This window comes from Pongo pygmaeus, chromosome 19 (assembly GCF_028885625.2).
Source record: "Pongo pygmaeus isolate AG05252 chromosome 19, NHGRI_mPonPyg2-v2.0_pri, whole genome shotgun sequence".
Lineage (NCBI taxonomy): Eukaryota > Metazoa > Chordata > Mammalia > Primates > Hominidae > Pongo > Pongo pygmaeus.
Genome location: NC_072392.2, coordinates 91,511,835 through 91,535,630, shown reverse-complemented (window position 1 = coordinate 91,535,630; position 23,796 = coordinate 91,511,835). Strand labels below are relative to the sequence as shown.

Below are 23,796 nucleotides of genomic sequence, written 5' to 3'. Positions count from 1 at the left end.
GGAGGCGGTGCTGGTGGGCCCCGGGAGGGTGGCTGTGATGACCACATCTGTTTGCAGTTTTCCAGGCAGCCTCCCCACCCCCACCCTGTCCTTCGCCCAGCAATCAGCTAGCTGCCTATGCTTGTCCAGCCTCGTCCTCCTGCCCAGACCAGTCCCGCAGACACTGGGGCTGTGAATCAGGGGCCAGGCTCACGTCTGTTGCCTTCTGTTGGTTCTCAGGGTAGCAGGGTGGGTTGTTAAGATCATGACACTGTGATTTCACCCTGGGGGAAGTTCCTGGGGTTCCACCCCAAGGACCTCCCTCTGCACAACCTGGGGCAGAGGGACAGAGGGTGGGGGGAACAGGGAGCACCCTCAGTTGCCCAGGGATCTTACTCTGCACAGCCTGGGGTGGGGGAAAAGGGGACCCCCTCAGTTGCCCAGAGAGCAGGCAGCAAGTACTGACCCGAGAGAAGCAGGCTACGTGCAAGGGAAGTCACAGCTCCGCATGGTGAGTAATGGCAACTGACATGGTGGGGCCTCAGAAGTGGGTACCCAGGAAATGGGTCAGCTGGAGCGCCCTGCCTCCTAAAGGGGGCAGCTCTCACTGGCTGCTGCCATGGGGAAATCAGAGCCCAATGCTGTCGGGTTCTTCTGATTTTTTTAAGTACCAGAAATCAAGTTTTATGTAAATTCCCCTTATGCTTAAATACTAGCAACTAAAAATAAATGTTTTTCAAACACTTTCTTGGCAGATTGCATCTTCTAAAAATGACTGCAACAGCATCTCCCACCTTATATGCCCCAGACACACTTCCCATCAAGAGGGAGTCCACACTCCCTCCCCTTGTTCCTGGGGGGAGGGGCTGGTGACACAGCAGAGGTGATGCCATGTGACTTTCAAGGCTAGGTCATGGTTATGGGTTGAATAGTGTCCCCCTCAAAAGATGTGAAGTCCTGGGCGGGCGTGGTGGCTCAGGCCTGTAATCCCAGCATTTTGGGAGGCCCAAGTGGGTGGATCACTTGAGGTCAGGAGTACCAGACCAGCCTGGCTAAGACGGTGAAACCTCTTCTCTACCAAAAATGCAAAAAAAAAAAAAAAAAAAAATTAGCCGGGCATGGTGGTGGGCGCCCGTAATCCCAGCTACTCAGGAGGCTGAGGCAGGACAATCGCTCGAACCCAGGAGGCAGAGGTTGCAGTGAGCCAAGATCGGGCCATTGCACTCTAGCCTGGGCAACAAGAGCAAAACTCCATCTCAAAAAAAAAAAAAAGTGATAGTTTCCTGGTTCTTTTGGGACTCTGGAGCTTGACACTTGGCTGCCATCTTGTGAGGAAGCCTAAACTACCCCATGTGGAGAAACTAGGCACGTGTTCTGGCTGACAGCACAGCTGGCACCAACCACCAGACATGTGAGTGAAGATGACTCAGAAGGTTCCAGCCCCTAACCACTGAGTCCCCTCTCATCTTTGAGTCTGCCTAGCTGAGACCCCTTGCATCAGGAGCAGAAACAAGCCATTCTGTGTGCCTTCCAAATTCCTGAGATTCATAGACTCCAGAGGCATAATAAAGTGGTTGCTTGGGGAAGAGTTTATTTGGCAGTAATTGTGGATGCCAGACAGAATATAGCTTTAGGCTGCCTCTGATCAAGTTAAGAGGAGGCAAGTGGTTTGCCTTTGGAGAACTCAAGCAAGTCTGCCTATGGGTTCTTCGAGGCTAAAAGCTTCCCAACCCATAGCCACATCAGGGGTGGTGGTGAATTAAAAAACAGGGAAGGAATGGGGAGATGAGGTAAGGTTCAAGGGCAGGATTATGCGACAGGATATCTGAACAAAAAGTCACCCTCTGCTAGCAAAGATTCCATTTCAGGAGCCCAGATGTCAAAAGATTTTTTGTTGTTTTTTGTTTGTTTGTTTTTTTAAGAAAGAGTCTCACTCTGTCACCCAGGCTGGAGTGCAGTGGCGCGATCTCAGCTCACTGCAATTTCTGCCACCAGGTTCAAGTGACTCTCCCACCTCGGCCTACAGGCACATGGCATCAGGCCCAGCTAAGTTTTGTATTTTTAGTAGAGATGGGGTTTCATCATGTTGGCCAGGCTGGTCTTGAACTCCTGACCTTAAGTGATCTGCCCACCTTGGCCTCCCAAAGTGCTGGGATTACAGGTGTGAGCCACTGTGCTTGGCCTCCAAGAGATGGTGTTTGTCAGGACATGCATGTGGAGGAGGGACCTCTGCAAAGCTTACAACTCCTGCAGCCCCACTGGTGTGGGGGTCTCACAGAGTTTCTGGAAATTGAAGGAGCTACTACATATAAAATTCAGAATAATACCTAGGTCTTATGGAAACTGTATTGAGGGCTTATTATTGTTAGGTTTAGTGCTGTAGTTTTCAGTTTCCTGAAGGCTTAAGACCTCCCAGAGGTACCCCAAGAACTGCATCGAAAAAGGCAAAGCAGATGGGGTTCTGGAACCCTCACCCCACTTCACCACATAGCGGGACTACCTTGATCTGTTTGATATCATGTATGTTTCACTTGTAAGGTGGCAGGGGAAGGAGAGGGAAGGAACCCCCTGCTTACAAAAATAAATGTTTGAAAACCACTCATGTAGCAGAAGCACTGGCCCTGGGTTAGGGGAGTTCATGTCTCTTATCCCAGATTCTGCTAGTAGCTGGCTGTGTGCCCTTGAACAAGTCACTTGACTCGTCTCTTTTTTTGAGACAGAGTCTTGCTCTGTTGCCCAGGCTGGAGTGCACTGGCACAATCATGGCTCATAGCAGCCTCGGCTGCCTGGGTTCATGCATCTCACGCCTCATCTCAGCCTCTTCAGTAGATGGGACCACAGACATGCGCCACCACGCTTGGCTAATACTTATTATTATTATTGTTTGTAGAGATGAGGTCTTACTGTGTTGCTCAGGCTGGTCTCAAACTCCTGGGCTCAAGCGATCCTCCTGCCTTGGCCTCCCAAAGTGCTGGAATTACAGGCGTGAGCCACTGCGCCGGCCTTCACTTGACACCTTTGGATTTTATTTTCTGTTCTGAAAACAGAGTGGCTTAGGCGATCCCTAACACTAAATCATTCTCCTTAAATTGGCCAAATTGTTTGCTCATACAAAAGAGAGAAACATTCTCATCCGCACATTTTCATGCATGTAATTAGTTTATTATAGATTCAATTACGAGGCTCCTGAGCCTCCTCACCCTATCTCTCTGTCCTTGTTGCCTCTTGGTGACCTTGGATGAGCCAAGTTTTGCTTTGCTGGAGGACTCCCAGGCCACAACTCAGCCGGGATTTCACTGGCTACTCAAAAACACTGCCAGTCAGGGGCTGGGGTCCGGGCCCAGGGCGATGCGCTCCCTGACTCCTCATTCCTAGCTGAACTAACATGTCTTTTGCCTTCAAATGCAACTGCTTTCTGGAGAGCAAAAGGCTTGTAGAGGTAACAGAGGGGTTGGAGAGTGGAGAAAACTCATGCCCTGCAGCATTCAAGCCATCAAGCTGGGAAGTATAGATTAGCCTTGACATCAGACTAGGATGAGTTATTGTTATGACTCAAAGGCTTCCTAGGACCAAAGGACACACACACACGCACACATGCCAACACTCAGGAAACTGAAAGCTGGAGAAGAGAAAACAAACTCCACAGCCACAAAGATCAGCTTTGACAGTTCCATCCAGTTCATACATAGCTTTTCCTCACTCTCCCCACAAGAAGGGACACAGAGATGCCAGGCCCTTCTCCCTTCTCACTTCTTTTTTTTTTTTTTGAGACAGAGTCTTGCTCTGTTGCCCAGGCTGGAGTACAGTGGCACCATCTTGGCTCACTGGAAGCTCCGCCTCCCAGGTTCAAGCGATTCTCCTGCCTCAGTCTCTCCAGTAACTGGGACTATGGGCGCGTGCCACCATGCCTGGCTAGTTTTCGGTTTTTTAAATTATAGTAAAAAAATTTAATTATGATTTTTGTGAATTATAGTAGAGCTGGCCCTATCTCACATGTATCTTAAAGCCCATTTTCTTCCAGAAGAGTCTCCCTTTCTGTGCCCAGGATGGCTGGGAAAATGCAGGGAGACCCTAGGGTCAAATAGAAGTATAGAAGCATCAGAAGTTTACCCAAGGGTCTGGGATTTTGGGAGCTCAGTAAAAAGAGAAGGAAGGAGGTGGGAGTGCCCCCAACAAAAGGTACAGATACCAGAACCTACTGATTTGAGAGGGCTGCTCCTTTAAGCACTGGGAACATCTGGGCAGAGGTGTCACATCACATTGGGATGAAGAGAATGCTTAGTGATGCCATCAGCTCTAGTAATCCTCACCCCTGGGCCATGTGCTGAGCTCTAGGAAGCGATTTAATCGGGGCCTTTGGTTTAGATGTGGTCTTGAGCAGGGAGCAAAGGGTGAGGGGGGCAGGTGGCGATTTGAGACACTACTATAGCTTGCTAAGAGGTGCCTTCAGGCAGGGTGAGTCCGTTCTCTTTGAAGCAATGTAAACTCCTCCTGGGCACATAGAAGCCTGTCTGCTTGGTGAAGATCATGCCAGTCTCCCCTAGCAACCTCCTCTTGCCCACCGTGGCTCAGTATAGTAACGGGATCATTTCTGTTTCAGCTGGAAACTTCCTTCCCTACCGTCTCATGGTTCTATGGCTGGAGCCTGACCAGCAACGTGTTTCCAACCCAAGATCTGGCCTCACTAGCTGCATAATCCTGGGCAAATTACTCAGTCTTTTCTGTTTGTTTGTTTGTTTTTGAGATGGAGTCTCGCTCTGTCGCCCAGGCTGGAGTGCAGTGGCGTGATCTTGGCTCACTTCAACCTCCACCTCCTGGGTTCAAGTGATTCTCCTGTCTCAACCTCCCAAGTACCTGGGATTATAGGCATGGGCCACCACACCCGGCTAATTTTTGTATTTTTAGTAGAGACAGGGGTTCACTATGTTGGCCAGGCTGGTCTCGAACTCCTGACCTCAGGTGATCTGCCCGCCTCGGCCTCCCAAAGTGCTGGGATTACAGGTGTGAGCCACTGCATCTGGCCTTTTCTCTTTTTTATCTGCAATGGGAATCATAATGGCAACCACTTTGTAGATTTGAGATGCAGAAATCTTTACATACAGTAAAGTACTCGATAAGTAAAGTACTCTAGAAGTGGCCCTGCCTTTTCTAAGTGATCCTTATTTAAGTCCCATTTGCCACTGAGCTGGGCTCTCAGGGGAGAGGCCTTTTCGGGATACAAACAGAAGTGCTTTGCTTCACCTATTATCTTTTCTTTCCATCCCTCTAGAGACCCTGAGGGCTTCTGGCTATCACCGGCTGTTCTCCAGCAGAGCTGGGTCCCCACCCACCCTTCCCCAGAGACAATGACATAAGGGGGGCCCCTCTGGGTGAGCCCACCAGAGTCTGAGTCCTTTTTCAGAAGCCCAGGACTGCTTCTTGCATATAATGCTGTTAATTTTTTTTCCTGTTAGCTCAGTTCTCGGAAACATTAACAGGGATTGCCCCATTCTGTGGCAAGGATGAATGTCAGAACGAAGCTTGCTCCAGAAAGTCTAACTTCGGTCCTATTTATTTATTTATTTATTTATTTATTTATTTATTTATTTTCAGAGATAGGGTCTCGCTCTGTCATCCAGGCTGGAGTGCAGTGGTGTGATCTTGTCTCACTGCAACTTCCGCCTCCCAGGTTCAAGCGATTCTCCTGCCTCAGCCTCCCTAGTACCTGAGATTACAGGCACCCGCCAACTCCTGACCTCAAGTGATCCACGTGCCTTGGCCTCCCAAATTTAGGTCCTTTTAACTGTGAGAACAGCCAGCATCCAAGTAGTGACAACTTGGTGTGGTCCTAGCTTGGGGATGAGTTCTGACCTGCGTTAGCCACCAACCCCACGCCATCAGCATGAGTGGGATCTCATGTAGTCTTCATTGTGCAAATGAGACCAAGCCCTGGGGGAGCTCAAGGGACTTCTCAGATCACAGTGACAATTTAGATTCAAAGCCACTATCATCTGGCCCTAGGGCCCGTGTTTCTAACCAGGACTCTCAGGCCTTTGGAGCACCAGGTGGAATCCTCTGCTCAGAGGCGTGGCTGGGCTCCGCCATTTTTGCCACGGGTCACAGTGGGTGAAGCTCTGGGCTTCAGAAATCCAGGGGTCACAGGAAACATTCCTTCCAGGGCCCCTGCTTGCAAGTTTTACTGCCTTTAGTTGACTTCTCTGCTAATTTTCTCAGCAGCCAGGAGCTTTTGCTGTATCTTTCTTGCCCACTCTTTTCTCCCTGCTGGATGAACAAGAAATTTAATATCATCTCCTGCTTTCTTGGAAATGTCCCAGCTCAGTGGTCAGGAGTGGCCTGTTAATAACCTGACAATGCACAGTGACAGATTCCTGAGTGGGGTGTCGGAGGCCTGTCTGTCTGTCTTTTCCTTGCAGAGGGAAGGAGGGAGCCACAGTACCCAGAACCCTAAAGCTCAACTTAGTAACAACCTCATAGTAGCTAGGGCCTTCCTTTAGACTTTTCAGGAAGCAAGATCACACGCCTTATCTCCTTCCATTCTTCTGATAGCTTCCTATGGCTTGAATTATTACCATGCGCCCCTTACAGGTATGACTCAAAGTGATAAGACGACTCCTCCAAGGTCACACAATAAGTAAAACCCAGGTGTTCTAAGCCCCACGTCTGGACGCATTTCCTGTAAATTTCATGACGTGTCTGCTCTGCTACTGCTCCTTCACACACCTCATCCCGTCTTTGAGCCTAGTTCAATCCTATTTTCACCTCCTGCCTCCAGAGAACCCCCAGCCTTGTGAACGGCGTCTCTCTGGGCCAGGGGACCTCTGAGACACAGCGGCCTCCCTCACCCCCTGAGCCCATTTGTGCTGTGAACCCTCGGGAGCTGCCGTTCTGGGAGGATGTGTGACCCTGTGGGCCAGTACAGCTCATTTCAGGGAAAAAGTGACCATACAGAGCTTAGTCAAGGCTGGGGTTGCAAATGGAAGAAGGGAGGGATGTGGGCTGTGAACGCTGCTCATTCATTTGTCTAGCAAATGCACTGTGTGCCAACCCACGCTGGAGGTTCAAACATGAACTCAACACCACCCTGTCCCCAAGGAAGACAAGGGAAAATCGTATTGCTTTACTCTCTAGGCAGGCACTGGCTGCCTCAGCCCCCTGATGTGTGTGAACTCCCCCAGAAAATCAGGGTTATGCCCCTGAAACCTGGGTCAGAAAGAGCTCCCAGATGCAGGTACTTTTCCCCATCATGGTGGGGGAGTCTTGTCTGGAGTCCCAGGCACTCTGCCAGTAGTTTGGTATCTTCAGGATTTTCCCAGCTGCTCAGCAGGTTGCCCCAGCCCGTGAAAGGGCTCCAGGTGGTTCCCAAGAACGGGGAAGCAAGGCGTGAAAGAGCCTCTCTCTAGCAGGCATAGGAGTGAACAGCCCAGCACCAGGTCACCCCAGCTGATGGGCTCCTGACCTGGATCACCAAGGCTCCACTCAAACTGTGCTGACATCGAGCCCTGGTGGCACCTTGAGATTCAGTCCAGGACCATCTTGTCTCACCTCAGTAGGGGAACGGGGGCTCAAAATAGACATGAAAGCCGTGCACGGTGGCTCACACCTATAATCCCAGTCCTTTGGGAGGCCGAGGAGGGAAGATCACTTGAAGTCAAGAGTTCGAGATCAGCCTGGCCAACATGGTAAAACCTGTCTCTACTGAAAAAAAAAAAAAAATAGCCAGGAATTGGCTAATTGGTAGTGGGCACCTATAATCCCAGCTACTCAGGTGGCTGAGTCAGGAGAATCGCTTGAACGCAGGAGGCGGAGGCTGCAGTGAACTGAGATTGTGGACTGCACTGCAGCCTGGGCGTCAGAGCAAGAATCCTAAAAAAAAAAAAAAAAGGAATAGACATAGAAAGTTATAGTATTCTTGCTTGGGGAGATAGCTTATTTCACGAAGAGAAATGACCTGCCCAGAGTCATACTTTAGGACAAACACCAGACTGGAATGAGTGGAACTTCTAGCCCCTCCAAGGAAACAGGACAAATTGGCCGGACACAGTGGCTCACGCCTGTGATCTTGCACTTTGGGAGGCCGAGGCAGGCAAATCACGAGGTCAGGAGATCGAGACCATCCTGGCTAACATGGTGAAACCCCGTCTCTACTAAAAATACAAAGAAGTAACCGGGCGTGGTGGCGGACACCTGTAGTCCCAGCTACTAGGGAGGCTGAGGCAGGAGAATGGTGTGAACCTGGGAGGCAGAGCTTGCAGTGAGCTGAGATCAAGCCACTGCACTCCAGCCTGGGTGACAGAGGGAGACTCTGTCTCAAAGAAAAAAAAAAAAAGGAAATAGGACTAATTAACCTCGTAGAGCTGGGACAAAATAACGTGAACGAAAATGCCCAGAACTCAATGTTAACAAACACTGGGATGTAGTATGTTGGTGCAAAAAAGTAATTGCGGTTTTTGCCATTAAAAGTAATGGCAAAAACCGCAATAACTTTTGCATCTACCTAATATGTGTTGGGGGGTGGGGGTGGATATTAGGGAGGGGCAGGTCCATGAAGCTGCAAGGATCATGCACGCCCAAGTCCCAGAGGCAGGCCCCAGCGGCCCCAGACAGGCAGAGACACACGCCTAGGCCTAAAGGCTTACAGGTCAAGTTACACCAAGGGTGCAGTTAAGACCTCAAATCCGTCTCCAAAGTCAGGGGCTTAGAGCTTGCCAGAAATTTCAAGTAGGTATGTATTCAAGCCTTAAATTTTTTATTTTGTTAATTTCCTCTGGTTACTCATAGACAGTTCTAGCCTAAAGGGTTGGAGCAAAACTTAGCTTCAGTGGATCCTTCGGAGAGAAATCCACAGGTCTGGGATTCCCACCATCAAAGAAAATGAGCACTTTCTTCTAATCACGTCTTCCCCCAGAGGGCTAGGATGCGGTCTAGAAGCATCTACTGAGTCCCTTCCTGAAGCAGCTTGTTTCTACTCTAGGCGTCCTGAGGGCAGGGACTGGGCTTCATTGTCTTTGTCCCCATAGGCAAGCCTCACTGTTGTTAAATGTTTGTGGAAGGAGCCTGAATTTGGGTAAGGAGCAGAATTACAAAGGGACCTAAAGACTTTGTCCTGGAAGTGTGCTTAATTGATATGGACGATAATTGGGAAAGCCAAAGCTAAACGCTTGCGAAAAGGAAAACAGATTACTAACAGCTAGCCCTAAGAAAACCAAAATACTTTATTTAAAATGGAAGAAAAGAGATGGGGAGAGGGAGATGTCTCAGAGAAAATAAGAAACGTTTTTTGTTTTTGTTTTTAACTTAAGCTGTGATTTCAGGAGAAAGAGGTCCTGGAACACCAGGAACCAGGGAGGACTTCCACCTGGAAGCAATGTGGTAGAAGGGGACCCACTGAGGGCCTGCATATGCCCAGCAAATGGCCAGGTGCCTTTGTTTGTTTGTTTGTTTTTTGAGACAGGGTCTCCCTCTGTCGCCCAGGCTAGAGTGTAGTGGCATGATCTTGGCTTACTGCAGCCTCAACTTCCAGGCTCAAATGGATTCTCCCATCTCAGCCTCCTGAATAGCTGGGACTACAGGCATGCACCACCACACCTGGCTGATTTTTGTATATTTTTGTAGAGATGGGGTTTCACCATGTTGCCCAGGTTACTCTTGAACTCCTGGGCTCAAGCGATCCACTGGCTTCAGCCTCCCAAACAGTGGGATTACAGGCATGAGCCACCGCGCCCAGCCTAAGTGATCTCTTTTAATATTCACCCCAATAGGGGAAGGTAGAGATTGCTGTTCTCACTTTACAGATGTGGAAGCTGGTGGATAACTTGTCAGCTCATAAATGGCAGAGCTAGAATTCCAAGCCAGAGGTGTCTCCAAACCTCTATCCAGCGAGCCTTGCCCACAGTCCTGTTGCAGCTCCTTACTTCTTTTGAGGACACCTTTGGCTCCAGGTCATGATGACAGCAATCAACTCCATTCTGGTTGCTTTCTAGTCATAAAGCACTTTCACACCTGATATCTCATTCCTCTTTACACCCTCCAGACGAGGCTAGCAGAGGGGCCCTGTGTTCTTTGGACACATAAGGACAGCCAGGCTAGCTAAGGGTCAGAGGTGGGAATCAGCGACTTCCCCATGTAAAAGAGAATAGAATCTCGGGACCCCAAATTCACTATGTCAAACGGAAATCCCAGCACTTTTGGAGGTTGAGGTGGGTGGATTGCTTGAGCTTAGGAGCTTGAGACCAGCCTGGGCAACATGACGAAACCCTGTCTCTACAAAAGAAAAAGTACAAAATATGTAGCTGGGCGTGGTGGCGCACGCCTGTAGTCTCAGCTACTCAGGAGGGTGAGGTGGGAGGATCGATTGAGCCCAGGAGGTCAAGGCTATAGTGAGCTATGATTGCAGCACTGCACTCCAGCCTGGGTGACAGAGCAAGACTCTGTCTTCAAAAAAAAAAAAGGGGGGGCGGGGGTGGGGGGGAAGTTAAGCTTGGAAACCACAGAAGCTGCTTTCCTTTTGTTCCCAGATAGCTGCAGTTTCACAACCCTGTGTCAGCCTAATTTCCTTTGCTCCCCTTAGACATACTGAGAGGAGACAACGCATCATTGACTTTTTCTTCTATTCCCTTTCACATGTAAAATGCAGACTTACAGACACTAAATCAGAGCCTCACACGCTTGTAACCTCAATGCCTTTCCTCCCTCCCTCTTCTTTTCCTTTCCTGCTTGCTTTTTCTCTTTTAAATACGGAAGTTCCTGAAACATTTTTGGAAAAAAGGTGATTTTTCCCCGGTGGATCCTCAACCTTGGCTAACTAAACTTCTATTTGATTGAGACCTGCCTTAGTCACTTTTTGGTTTACACGCATGATAACCCCACCAGGGTTCGAATCCACATAGTGTCGGCCTCCCAAGTGGCTCCAAACCCTACATTTCCCTCCAGATGTCCAGTTCAGAATTTGATTTTCCTTTTTTTTTTTTTGAAATGGAGTCTACCTCTGTCACCCAGGCTAGAGTGCAATAGCACGATCTCGGCTCACTGCAACCTCCACCTCCCGGGTTCAAGCGATTCTCCTGCCTCAGCCTCCTGGGTAGCTGGGATTACAGGCACCCACCACCATGCCCGACTAACTTTTGTATTTTTAGTAGAGATGGGGTTTCGCCATGTTGGCCAGGCTGGTCTCAAACTTCTGACCTCAAGTGACCCCCCAGCGGCCTTGGCCTCCCAAAATGCTAGGATTACAGGCATGAGCCACTGCGCCCAGCCCAGAACTTAATTTTCACAGCAGGATGGAGTGGCCAAACCATCAGATCTCAAGAGCTGGTTGCTGTCGCACTGCAGAGGGAAACGGAAACGTGCTGTCCCCAGAAAGCAGAATGTTCCTGAGGGCTTAGGGACCGCGCAGCCATGGGGAAAGTCTGGGGCCTTCACCCTCACTTCCTTTAAAAACCGAGGGTGGGGTTCAGCTAGAGGCAAGGGAACTTTTCACTTTACACCTTGTCCACTTTACTTTAGTTGACTACTTCGCAGCTGGCATTGTACCTTGATAATGATCATTTCAACTGAAACTATTCCTCTAAAAAGAATGGAATCCAAGGCCTGGGACTTGGATTCAGGCTCTGGGACTCAGGAGTCGATCCTCTTTGACGTTCACCTGGTGCAAATTTAGCCTCAGCTGACACTTAGGAGGCAAAGGCACAGACTTGGGGATGCGGGGAGCTCAAGGGCTGTCACCCTGTAGAAACATTTCTGACGCCCAGTCCAAGCCTGGCCTCGGGGCTGGCCGGCTCCTCCCCGCTCCCTCGTTTCCAGCGAGAGTCTGGGATGGCACCCACGAAGCTGGTGGCGCCAGCCCTCCTGCCCCCATCTCCCGACAGTACTACAGCCAGGTGGTTAGCAGGTCCGGGAGGGAGCAGGAACGAGGAACGCCACCTGGGCTGGAGTTCTTGGTTTCTTGCCCTGGCTCGAATGGGGAAGCGCCTTAAAGGAGCCCCGCGCCAGGCCCCCGGAGGGAGACGCACCCCTGGCCCTGGGGGCCCCAGTAGGGGTTCGCGGCGGGAGCGCAGGCTGGGGCGGGAGTGTCTCCCGGAAGCCGGGCGGGCCCAGGCTGCCCCATACTGAGTTGGGAAAGTCTCAGGCTTTCAGTTTGAACCGAGGAGGCCGAGCAGTCGGGCAGAGGTTCCCGACGGCCATTGGCTGCGGCGGCGCCGTGACATCAGCGCGGAGGGGTGCGCGGGGAGGGGTGCGCGGGGAGGGCGCGGGCGGAGCCTGGAAGGGGAGGGTCCTGGTGGCTCCCAGCCCTGAACGCCGGAGAGCCAGAGGGAAACAAACGCCGGCGCTGACAGGGGCCGCCTGCCCCGCCGCCGCGCGGAGCCCACGAAGGGGACAGCGCAGCCGGCCCGGCGCTCGGGTCTCCGGGGACCGAGGTAGGCGACCGGCAACCGCCTCTGGCTGTGGTAGCCGCCTTCGCGCTGGGTGGCCTGGGTGGGCTTGGGGGTCTCGAGTCCCCCTGTGGGGCAGAGAGGATCGAAGCTGAGGATGCGAGGCCGCGGAGCGGGGAGAAAGGCGCAGAGCCCCCACTTCTCGGCGCTCGCGCTTCTCACCGCGCCCGCCGCGGTGTCTGGGACCCTGAGCCGCGCACCCGGTGTCCTGGCAGAGCGGGATGTGCGGAGGAGGAGGTGGCAGGGAGCCGGGCGCAGCGTTGCCGGGACTCGATTTCCTCTCTCCACGCTGGAACTCCCGGCCGTGGCCAAGGGTGCCGCTGGGGGGGTTGGGGGCCGTTTTCAAGGGCCTCCCCCTTCCCAGGAATGGGGTGTGTGTCGGTGTGGGCAGGAGCGCAGCAATCGGCGGCGCGCGGCCCGCGATCTCCGCGAGGGGGGCGTGTGTGCTCCCGGAGTTCTCCATGAATAAGAACCGAATTCTCCGCCTGTACGGGCAGAGGCGTGTACACATCTCGCTCTCGTACACACACTGCAGCACACGCCACCCAGTGACACCCGGCCGGGGAGCCAGAGGGAAGGAGCTGTCTGGAAGGGAATGGCCGAAGGAACAAATGGTCCTCCGTTCCCCTACTCCCGCCCCGCGAACCCTTCCCTCCCCCGCCAGGCTCCCGCCCCGCCCGCTCCCTCGGAAGCCCGGGAGGCCGAGGCGCCTCCCGGCGGGGTGCAGGAGGAGGGCAGTCGAGCGACCCGCCCCCTTGGAGCCGGGGAGACGGCCGCTCCTGGGGCTGGTGCGCCCCGAGCTCAGCGCGCTCAGCGGGATCGCAGGCGGGAGCGGTCGGTTAATGATTTAATCGCCCGCTTGGGGCGGGTTCGCGCGGATCGGCCGTCCCTGGCCCCGCCCCCTCCGCGGAGCGCCCCCAGCCGGGGTTACAAAACTGCCCCCTGCCCCTGGCGCGTTCCCCAGGAGCCGTCCTGCCCGCGGGGATCCCGTCAGCCGGTGAGTGCCCCGGCCGGGAGGACTGGAGAGCAGGGCGGGAGCCGGGGCTGAGGCTGAGCCAGCTTCCTGGGAGAGGACTGAAGTGCATGTGTGTGTGTGTGTGTGAGTGTGTGTGAGAGACTGGGGGAGGGGTGCTCTCTGCTAACTCAAACCAGGTTCCCTGTGTTTTCCCAGTGACTGCGGCCTGGGCTTTGGAAGTTTTCTTTTTCTCCCTGGGAGAATGGAGGGGAAATACAATGCGTTTTCTTTTCTTGTTGCCTCTGGAACTTCTCCCTTTCCACGACTCCCACCCCTTGCAATCTGACCAGCTCCCACATTCCTTACTGGGTGCCCGGTGCCCACTGTTTGCCCAGATAGCTGAGCAGCTGGATCCGGGTGGAGTCCTTGGGAGCCCCCGTCGCTGCGAAGCCCCCTGCCCTCCCCTGAGGGTCCAGGGTGCTGGAGGGAAAATCTCTCTCTCGTCCGAACCCCAGCAGCCATCTGTACCAGAGAAAGGTCCCATCCAGCGAGTGTAAATAATGAGGGGCCGGTGACAGGGGCCTCCTGCAAGGCGACTTCTTTGGCAGTCTGGGTTTCCAATAACTCCCTCAGCCCCCGCCCGCTTCTGAGGCTAGGGTGGAGGAGGGACCACCAGCAGGATGGACTGAATTTTAAGAGAACAAAGAACAGGCCACAAAGGAAGGGATTGCTGAGCTGCAGATTTCTCCCAGAAATCGGTAGTTGGCTGGGACTGAGCCAGGCCCTGAGAGAGCCCCTGGCAGCCCCAGGGGCTCCTGGGGCAATAACGGGGCATCCACCAGGATCTTCTGAGGCTCTATCTCTGCTGGGAAGCCAGTGCCTGCTGAATGCGGGGGTGTCCTACCTTTTCCTGCTCTCATCAACTGCCCTGTGTGAGCTGCGCATGTGACTGACTGATTAGTGGGGTGGTTTATCTCCTCTGAACTTGGACTTTGCCTCTCCACTCCTTGAAGACAGCTGCTCCTTCCCACAAGGGGGGGGTTCAGTGAATTTGGGGAGATCCCAAGTGGATTCCCAGGCATCCTGGTGGACCCCTGCAGGGACTAGGAGGGGGCCCTGTGATCATATGGGCGGTGGTTCTGGGGTGAGTCTCAGCGCCTCCCCTCTGAAATCTCCCTGAAGTCCTAGGGTCCCTGCTCACAGAGGGCAGCTTGCTCCTGCTGTGCTGTACAGCCTAGGCCTGTGCGGTGAACGATTCTCCATTTTCTGGGGTTTCTGCCTCTCTATTTTTGGATTCCTCTTCTCTTTTCCCCTGGTTTCTGCCTTACCCTTGCCCACCCACCATGCTTGTCCCCATCCTCTGCACCCTGCCTCCACTGTGCTGCTGCCTCTGGAACCCGACAGCACCTCACAGGACCAGAGACCAAGAGTCAGAAGCAAAGGGGAGGTCTCATGTATAAAGGTCAGGGGAGTGAGCGTTGACCTGGGAGAGGAATCTTACACTAGTCTTTTGATTTTAAAAATAATTTTTATTTTATGTATTAATTTTTTTGAGACCAGGTCTTGGTCTGTCGCCCAGGCTGCGGTGCAGCGTCATAGTCAAGGCTCACTGCAGGCTGGACCTCCTGGGTTCAAGCTATCCTCCCACTTCAGCCTCCCAAGTAGCTGGGACAACTGGCGCCCACCACCATGCCCAGCTATTTTTTGTATTTTTTGTACAGGTGGGGTTTCACCATGTTGCCCAGGCTGGTCTTGAACTCCTGAGCTCAAGGGATCTTCCCCCACCTCAGCCTCTCAAAGTGCTGGGCATACAGATATGAGCCACTGCACCTGACAAACCCTTTTTTTTTTTTTTTGAGACAGAGTCTTGCTCTGTCGCCCAGGCTGGAGTGCGGTGGTGCACTCTTGGCTTACTGCATCCTCCACCTCCCGGGTTCAAGCAATTCTTCTCCTGCGTCAGCCTCCCTAGTAGCTGGGACTATAGGTGCATGCTGCCACGCCTGGCTAATTTTTTTTGTATTTTAGTAGAAACGGGGTTTCACTGTGTTGCCCAGGCTCGTCGCGAACTCCTGAGCTCAGGCAATCCACCCACCTCGGCCTCCCAAAGAGCTGGGATTACAGGTGTAAACCACTGCACCCAGCCCTGGCCAACCCTTCTTCACAAGTCCAGAGCTTTTCCAGAAGGGCCTTGGGTTGGCAGTGGCCCAGGGCTTCCACCCCTTTGGAGTGACTGATTGATTTCTGCGGCCAGGGCTGTCTGTGCACAGGTATAGCCGAAAGGTGTTTGATGTTGGCCTCTCCCTTTCATTCTCCCCCACCCCACGCCCCCACGTTTGGATTGGGTTCGAAGTGAAGAAGTCAGAAGCCAGAGTGGTCAGGGTTGCGCTTGGTTAGCAGTAAGTCCAGCCTTCTGTGTTCTCATTCTGGTTCTGCAGACTCAGAGGAGTTTGTCCCTGTGGGGGGAGGGAGGAGTCCATCCCTTGGAGGAATGGGGGCTGGGTTGATGCCAGAGATAAGGCCTGTGGGCGGAGGGAGAAGGGTTGAGCAATCTCACCCTGGAAACAGAGCTGACCTGAGCTCTGCGTAGCTCTTCTGACCTATGTACTGGAGGATTTTTCTCGACCGTGAGGAAAAGAACCAAATTCTGGAGCTGGGGACACTTTGAGGGGTCATCTGGCAGAGTGTCCTGAAGGCCAACTCCAGCCAGTGCTTCTGGGGCACTCTAGGAAGGCCAAGTCCATGCCTGCCCTCTCTCGGCACGGAACTGGATGGTAGCGCTGGAAGGAGCCCACATGTGGCACTGGACACAGCCCTTTTTGCTTGAGTGCGTTGGGAAGGAAATTCAGACATTAGGGCCGGGCACAGTGGCTCACGCCTGTAATCTCAGCACTTTGGGAGGCCAAGGCGGGCAGATCACTTGAGGTCAGGAGTTCGAGATCAGCCTGGCCAATATGGTGAAACCCTGTCTCTACTAAAAATACAAAAATTAGCCGGGCATGGTGGCGTGCACCTATAATCCCAGCTACTGGGGAAGCTGAGACACAAGAATCTCTTGAACCCAAGAGGTGGAGGTTGCAGTGAGCTGAGATCATGTCACTGCGCTCCAGCATGGGCGATAGAGTGAGACTCCATCTCAAAAAAAAAAAAAAGAAAAAGAGAAATTCAGGGCCAGGCGCGGTGGTTCACACCTGTAATCCCAGCACTTTGGGAGGCCAAGGCGGGCGGATCAGGAGGTCAGGAGATCGAGACCATCCTGGCTAACACAGTGAAACCCTGTCTCTACTAAAAAATACAAAAAATTAGCTGGGCTTGGTGGTGGGCACCTGTAGTCCCAGCTACTTGGGAGGCTGAGGCAGGAGAATGGCGTGAACCTGGGAGGCGGAGCTTGCAGTGAGCCGAGATCGCGCCACTGCATTCTAGCCTGGGCGACAGAGCGAGACTCCGTCTAAAAAGAAAAAAAAAAAGAAAGAAAAATTCAGACATTAGTTTTCCACGTTCCCGCTCACCGTGCCCCTAAAGCTCCAGCTTAAAATACGCCTCCTTGAGGAGACTTGGGCTTCCTTCCAACTAACTTACATTGGAGTCTCCCCCAGGCACTACCAGCTTGCAGCTCTGGGCTCTGTGCCAGGATGGCAGTGCTGGCATCCAAAGCCCTCCCTTGCCAGGAACAGGGGAACTGGCCGTCTCCACTCAAGCTGAGGAAGGGGCTCTCTTTTGGGATTCAGGTGAGCACAGTTTAGGGTGTGGTCATTAATGAAGGCTTACAGTTCTTAACCCACCTGTAAGAAACTGCTCTGCACACCTGGTGTTTCCCTGTCACCCCAAAGATGGAGCTGAAGGCATCTGGAAAAACCACAGTGCCAGGCAAGAAGGATCCCTGGATGTCTGTGCTCAGCCAGAGCTGCTTCAGCCACCATCTTCTGCCTTGGCCATCACAGTAGCAGCGGTTGTCTGGGGCAGCCTCCACCTCCCAGGATGAGACTCTGGGTACTCCTTTTGCCCGGGCACCTGCAGTTCTGGCAGTCACTGAACTTGGTCTGGAGACCCCAGCTTTGAATCTCTCCAAGTGTGCCAACGAAGCCAGGTTCTCTGTGCCAGCTTCTCTCCCTGCCTGTCCTTCCTCTCTACCTCGGGTCTTCACTCAGTGCAACCTTCTTTTTTCCTTACACTGTTGCCTCCAACCCTGAAGCATCAGAAAGGGACCTGTTCCCCTCAAGTCCTGGAATTGGGCTTAAGGCTTTGTCAAGTGGTACAAGGAGTAGAGAGCCCAAAAAGAGCCTAGGGGCTCGCAGTTCGATTTGTGGTTACCTCTAAGGAGAATCTGGTTAGGTCCAGAAGATCAGATTATATTTTATTGGGGGTTGATCATGTTGAAGTTTTGTGCATTATTTTTTTGTTTTGAGACAGGCTTTTTGCTCTGTTGGCCAGGCTGGAGTACAGTGGTGCAATCACAGCTCACTGCAGCCTCAAACTCCTGGGCTCAAGAGATCCTCCCACCTCAGCCTTGAGTAGCTGAGACTATAGATGTGTGCCACCATGCCTGGCTAATTTTTTTTTTTTTTTTTTTTAGAGACAGAGTCTCACTGTGCTGCCCAGGCTGGTCTCAAGCCCCTGGGCTCAAGCAATCCTCCCTCTTCTGCCTCTGCCTTCCAATGTGCTGAGATTTCAGGCATGAGCCACGGCGCCTGGCCTGTGCATTATTTGTTGCTAGTAGCACCCGGGGTCTGGCAAATTCCTGAGTTACTTTTACCCTTATCCTAGGAAGGAATGGAGGAGCTTCTCTTTTCCCACCTCCACCTCACCATCTTGTCTGAGAAAAGCCAGGCTCCTCCCTCTGGCATCATTAAAGGTTAAAAGGTGACGGGATGAGGGAACTCAGATCAGGAAAGAAACCAGATCCGAGGGTTTCCTGCCCCCACTGCTGGCAGAGACTACAGAGGGAGGGCAGAATCTGTACCTGGGCTTCAGCAGCTTGGGGGACCCTTCCCCCTGCATCATATAATCCTGGGAACCCCCAGGACTTTGAAAAGGGTCAACCCATTGTCTCAGCCCACGTTTCACCGTACAGACTTTTGAATTAGGTGCTCTCAGGTGGCTGTTCTCTATGAAGTTTGGGAAGTGACAGTGGCTGGAGTGTCACTGGGTGTGACAGCATCATCTTTATAGCACACATAGAATTGTGCTCACCCCAGCACAGCACTTGGGAGGTACGTAATGTTATCAATTGCTCTGAGAGCTAATGAGGAAACTGAGGCACAAATAACTTGACCCACATGGCAGGCCAGCTTGTGACCTAGGGAGTGTGGGGCTCTTTGTCCCCAACTTCCAGCAGGGCCAAGATGCAAGATTTGCCTGTCTGCTCTGGAGGGAGTTTAGATCTGCCAGTCTCCTGGAGACCCCCAGGTGGCCTTGAAATTCCCAGTTCTCAGCTGAGCACCCGGCTCTTAGGAGAGGCAAAGTGAAACCAAACAAGGCCTGGCAGATCTGATTTCAAGCGCGGCACTTTCTTCTTCGATCCCTCCTGAGCAGGAGGGAGGCACCCTGCTGCCCAGTAGTAGCACCACTCCCAGAGGAGGAGGGCCCAGCCTGTATGGGGGCCCCCAACCAGGCATCCATCCTGCCTCGCCCAGATGGTCCCTCTGCTGGTGGCTGGCGTCGGGTGGTGGCTCCGGGAAGCACACGTTTCCAGGAAGGGCCCTGTAATCAAGTGAAGTTGCCGGATGTCCTTGAGTCACTGGCTCCTCTTCGTCTTGACTCCTCCGTTGTTGCTTCCGGTCACTCCCTAGTCTTGGCTCCTTTTTCTTCCCTTCTCTGTGCTGTTCTAATTCCCAGGAGGTGAGGGAAGGTTTCCCCTTCACCTCCCACTGACCTGCTTCTCCCCCGGCCTGAAGGCTGTGGTTCTGGGATGAGGATGAGGATAAGGATGAGGTGTGTGCAGGAGACAAGCAGGGCAGCCGGTTCCCAGCCCACAACGAGCAGGGGGCTCCCCTGGATGGACCTGGGGCACTGGGCTGTAGTCTGTATTTTCCAGGATTAATCTATACGTTCCCTGGAGTGGTGGGGAATGAGGTGCTCAGACTCAGGAGATGTTAACCTGAAATTGTGTGCAAAACTGCGTATCCCATGTGTACTCATGCATCCAGAGCCTTCAGCAGCCCTCCCAGGCCTGAGCCCCAGGGACGCTTATGATCCACTGTCCCCCTTGCCCCCTGCCACCCCGATGTTCCTTATGGTGGAGTGGAACAAACCCAGAGTCCAGCACATCTGGATTCTTGTGTCTCCCTCTCCTAACCAACTGTGTGTGACTTGAGTAAAGCACGTGCCCCTCTAAGTCTCAGTGCTCTTATCTGCGAGCTGGGGATGATAATGATAACTCCGTGGGATTGTTGGGAAGAATACATGAGATAAGCTTTTTCAAATGCTTGGGACCGTGTATGACTACAAAGTTTAAAGAAAGGCAGGCTACAGTGGCTCACGCCTATCATCCCAGCACTTTGGGAAGCAGAGGTAGGAGGATGGCTTGAGCCCAGAAGTTTGAGGTTACGGTGAGCCTTGATTGCACTGCTACAGTGTACTCCAGCCTGAGGGACAAAGCAAGACCCTCTCTCAGAAAAAATAAAAAAAGAAGAAAAGAGACAGTTTAATCAAAATAAATCACCTAACACAATGCCTGGTGCAGAGTAAAAAGCTCAACAAATCTTAGTTGTTTCTTGTATTTTCTCCATGACATGTGGCCCAGGAATAGTTACTGCAGTCTGGGGAGGGGTCTACCCCTGAGGTTAGGTAGGGTCTAGAATAGTATTTCCTTAGAGTGGGTTCCTCAGCACACAGTCTTGCTATCTGTTGGGATCCACATGGAGAGATGTTATTCCGGAGTGTTCTTGATAATGAGTCACCATTTAAACTAGACTAGACTCCTTATGCTATATCTTCCAGCAATTAAAGGGTAAATTATTTTAAGCCATAGTGTGTTTTCCCATAACTCAGCCTGGCTGAGTGAGTTATTGGCATCATTTTCCCATAAACTGTAAGAATTGTGAATTCCTTAAGGTGGTGGAAAACACTTGTGTGATATTTAAATCACAGTGAGCAGGATGATCAGTGGGACTAGCCCTAGGACGGTGCTGTCAATAGGAATGTGACGCTAGTCACATATGGAACTTTATGCTTTCTAGGAGCCATGTTTTAAGAACTAAAGAAAGGGGAAATTAATTTTTTTTTTTTTTTTTTTGGAGACAACAGTCTTGCTCTGTTGCCCAGGCTGGAGTGCAGTGGCATGATCTCGTCTCACTGCAACCTCTGCCTCCTGGGTTCAAGCGATTCTCCTGTGTCAGCCTCCCGAGTAGCTGGGATTACAGGTGCCCACCACCACGCCGGGCTAATTTTTGTATTTTTAGTAGAGACAGGGTCTCACCATGTTGGCCAGGCTGGGGTCGAACCTCTGACCTCAAGTGATCCATCCTCCTTGGCCTCCCAAAGTGCTGGGATTACAGGCGTGAGCCACCGTTCCGGCCAATTATCAGTTTTTGTTTGTTTGTTTGTTTGTTTGTTTTTGAGATGGAGTTTCACTCTTGTTGCCCAGGCTGGAGTGCAATGGTGCAATCTCTGCTTCCTGGGTTCAAGCCATTCTCCTGCCTCAGCCTTCCGAGTAGCTAGGATTACAGGCATGCGCGCCACCATGCCCAGCTAATTTTGTATTTTTAGTAGAGACGGCGTTTCTCCATGTTGGTCAGGCTGGTCTCGAACTCCCAACCTCAGGTGATCCGCCCGCCTCAGCCTCCCAAAGTGCTGGGATTACAGGCATGAGCCACCGCGCCTGGCAAATTATCAATTTTTTTTTTTTTTTTTTTTTTTTTTTGAGACGGAGTCTGGCTCTGTCCCCCAGACTGGAGTGCAGTGGCGCCATCTCGGCTCACTGCAAGCTCCACCTCCCAGGTTCACGCCATTCTCCTTCCTCAGCCTCCTGAGTAGCTGGGACTACAGGCGCCCGCCACCACGCCCGGCTAATTTTTTTGTATTTTTAGTAGAGACGGGGTTTCACCATGTTGGCCAGGATGGTCTCGAACTCCTGACCTCGTGATCCGCCCGCCTCGGCCTCCCAAAGTGCTAGGATTACAGGCTTGAGCCACTGTGCCCGGCCAATTATCAATTTTTAAATGTAAAATAATTAAAATTTAAAATTCTGGCCACGTGTGGTGGCTCATATCTGTAATCCCAGCACTTTGAGATTACACTTGAGGCCAGGAATTTTAAGACTTGGCTGGGCAACATAGTGGTGCACACCTGTAGTCCCAGCTACTCAGGACTGAGGTGGAAGGATTGCTTGAGCCTAGGAGGTTGAGGCTGCAATGAGCTGTGATTGTGCCACTGTACTTGAGCCTGGTTAACAGAGTGAGACCCTGTCTCAAAAAAAAAATAAATTAAAAATTCAGCTCCTTAATCACACTAACCACGTGTTAAGTAGTCAGTAGCCTTATGTGGCTTGTGGCTGCTGGATTAGATGCCGGAGGTTTAGGATATCACTGTAAGTGCCAGAAAGAGAGATGTTTCATGTCAGTGGTATTATTCAACATTATATTGGCAGTGTAACAAATCTAACGAGATAATGAGGAATGGAGGAGGCAAAATTATTATTAGTTGCAGATGATGAGCTTATCCACTTCCAAAGCCCAAAAGATTCAATCATATAGTTGATTAGAGCCTGTAAGGTAGTATAAGCTTGGTGGGGTGGCTGTTAAATATATTAGGGGAAAAAAAGGTAGCTTCCCGGCCGGGTGCAGTAGCTCACACCTGTAATCCTAGCACTTTGGGAGGCCGAGGCTGGTGGATCACCTGAGGTCAGGAGTTCAAGACCAGCCTGGCCAACAAGGTGAAACCCTGTCTCTACTAAAAATACAAAAATTATCTGGGCATGGTGGCACATGCCTCGACGCTGAGGCACCAGAATCGCTTGAACCCAGGAGGCAGAGGTTGCAGTGAGCTGAGATCATACCACTGCACTCCAGACTCAGCAATACAGACTCGGCCTCAAAAAAAAAAAAAGCTGGGCATGGTGGCGTGTGCCTGTAGCCCCTGCCACTTGGGAGCTGAGGCACAAGAATTGCTTGAACCCAGGAGTGGAAGGTTGCAGTGAGCTGAGATACACCACTGCACTCCAGCCTGGGGGACAAACTCACAAGAATGTATCATCTGGCAATAGTTAAGGATATGCACATAATTGCCTGAAAGGACCTTACAGAGTTTCAACTGAAAATGGAAACAGCCTAGCCATTCAATGCCTGATTGGATGTAAAAATTAGGTATTAAGATTTAATTTAAAACAATGTAGCATAAATTGTTAACGTAAATATTTTGACCCAGCTGTGAACAATGGTTGGCTTTATTTATCCATCTACAAGGGAACATGCTGCTTGTGTAATAAGGGGGAAAATGTCTAAATTATTGCTCTCCAATAGAAGTCTTAGGCAAATGCCATACATAATTTATATTTTAATAGTTACATTTTAACAAGTAAGAGGAAATAGATGGTACATTTTGACTCACTGTATTCAGAATATCATTTAAACACATCATCAGTATAAAAATATTAATGAGATATTTTATACATCCTCTTTTTTTATACTAAATCTTAGAAGTCCAGTGTGTATTTTCCACTTGTACACATAACCATTTGGACTTGCCAGATTTTTTTTTTTTTTTTTTTTTGAGACAGAGTTTCACTCTTTTTTGCCCAGGCTGGAGTGCAATGGCATGATCTGGGCTCACAGCAAACTCTGCCTCCCGGGTTCAAGCAATACTTCCTGCCTCAACCTCCCAAGTAGCTGGGATTACGGTTGCACGCCACCATGCCTGGCTAATTTTGTATTGTAATAGAGATGGGGTTTCACCATGTTGGACAGTCTGGTTTCGAACTCCTGACCTCAGGTGATCTGCCTGACTCAGCCTCCCAGGGTGCTGGGATTACAGGCGTGAGCCACCGTGCCCTGCCTATTTTTTATTTTTATGTATTTTTATGTGTATAAATATAAGGAATGCAAGTATAGTTTTGTTACATGGATATATTGTGTAGTGTGAAGTCTGGGCTTGTAGTGTAACCATCACCCAATCGTGTACATTGTACCCATTAAGTAACTTCTCATCCCTCACTGGGTTCCCACCCTCCCAGTCTCCAGTGTTTATTATTCCATACCGGCCACATGTCAAGTACTCAGAAGCACACTTCAAGTGCTCAGAAGCCAGAAGTGGCTGGTGGACAGTGGAGGGTCAACTATTATTAACCCATAGAGAGACGGCAGAAAGTGGAAGTAGCTGGGAGGTTCTGGTGTGCACTATTGCTTTCCTCCTTCAGGTCACTCTATGATCCCTGCTCTCCCTGATTCACCCCCCTTCCCAGTAGTTATACCTGGGGAATGGGCACTGTCTTGTAGCTTGGAG

At 51.5% G+C, this 23,796-nt stretch overlaps 1 protein-coding gene across 2 annotated transcripts in view; it reads left to right on the top strand.

The window, feature by feature from the left end:
* Nucleotides 1-12,238: 12,238 nt before the first annotated feature.
* Nucleotides 12,239-23,796, top strand: part of CDC42EP4 (CDC42 effector protein 4) — a 28,495-nt gene continuing 16,937 nt past the window's right edge. The window contains exon 1 of one of the 2 annotated variants that reach the window (XM_054459886.2): nucleotides 12,239-12,392. The gene's annotated coding sequence lies outside the window, so the exon portion shown is untranslated. Of the gene's footprint in view, nucleotides 12,393-13,096; nucleotides 13,405-23,796 lie in introns of those variants that run through there. The other variant, XM_054459887.2, reaches the window with a different exon arrangement.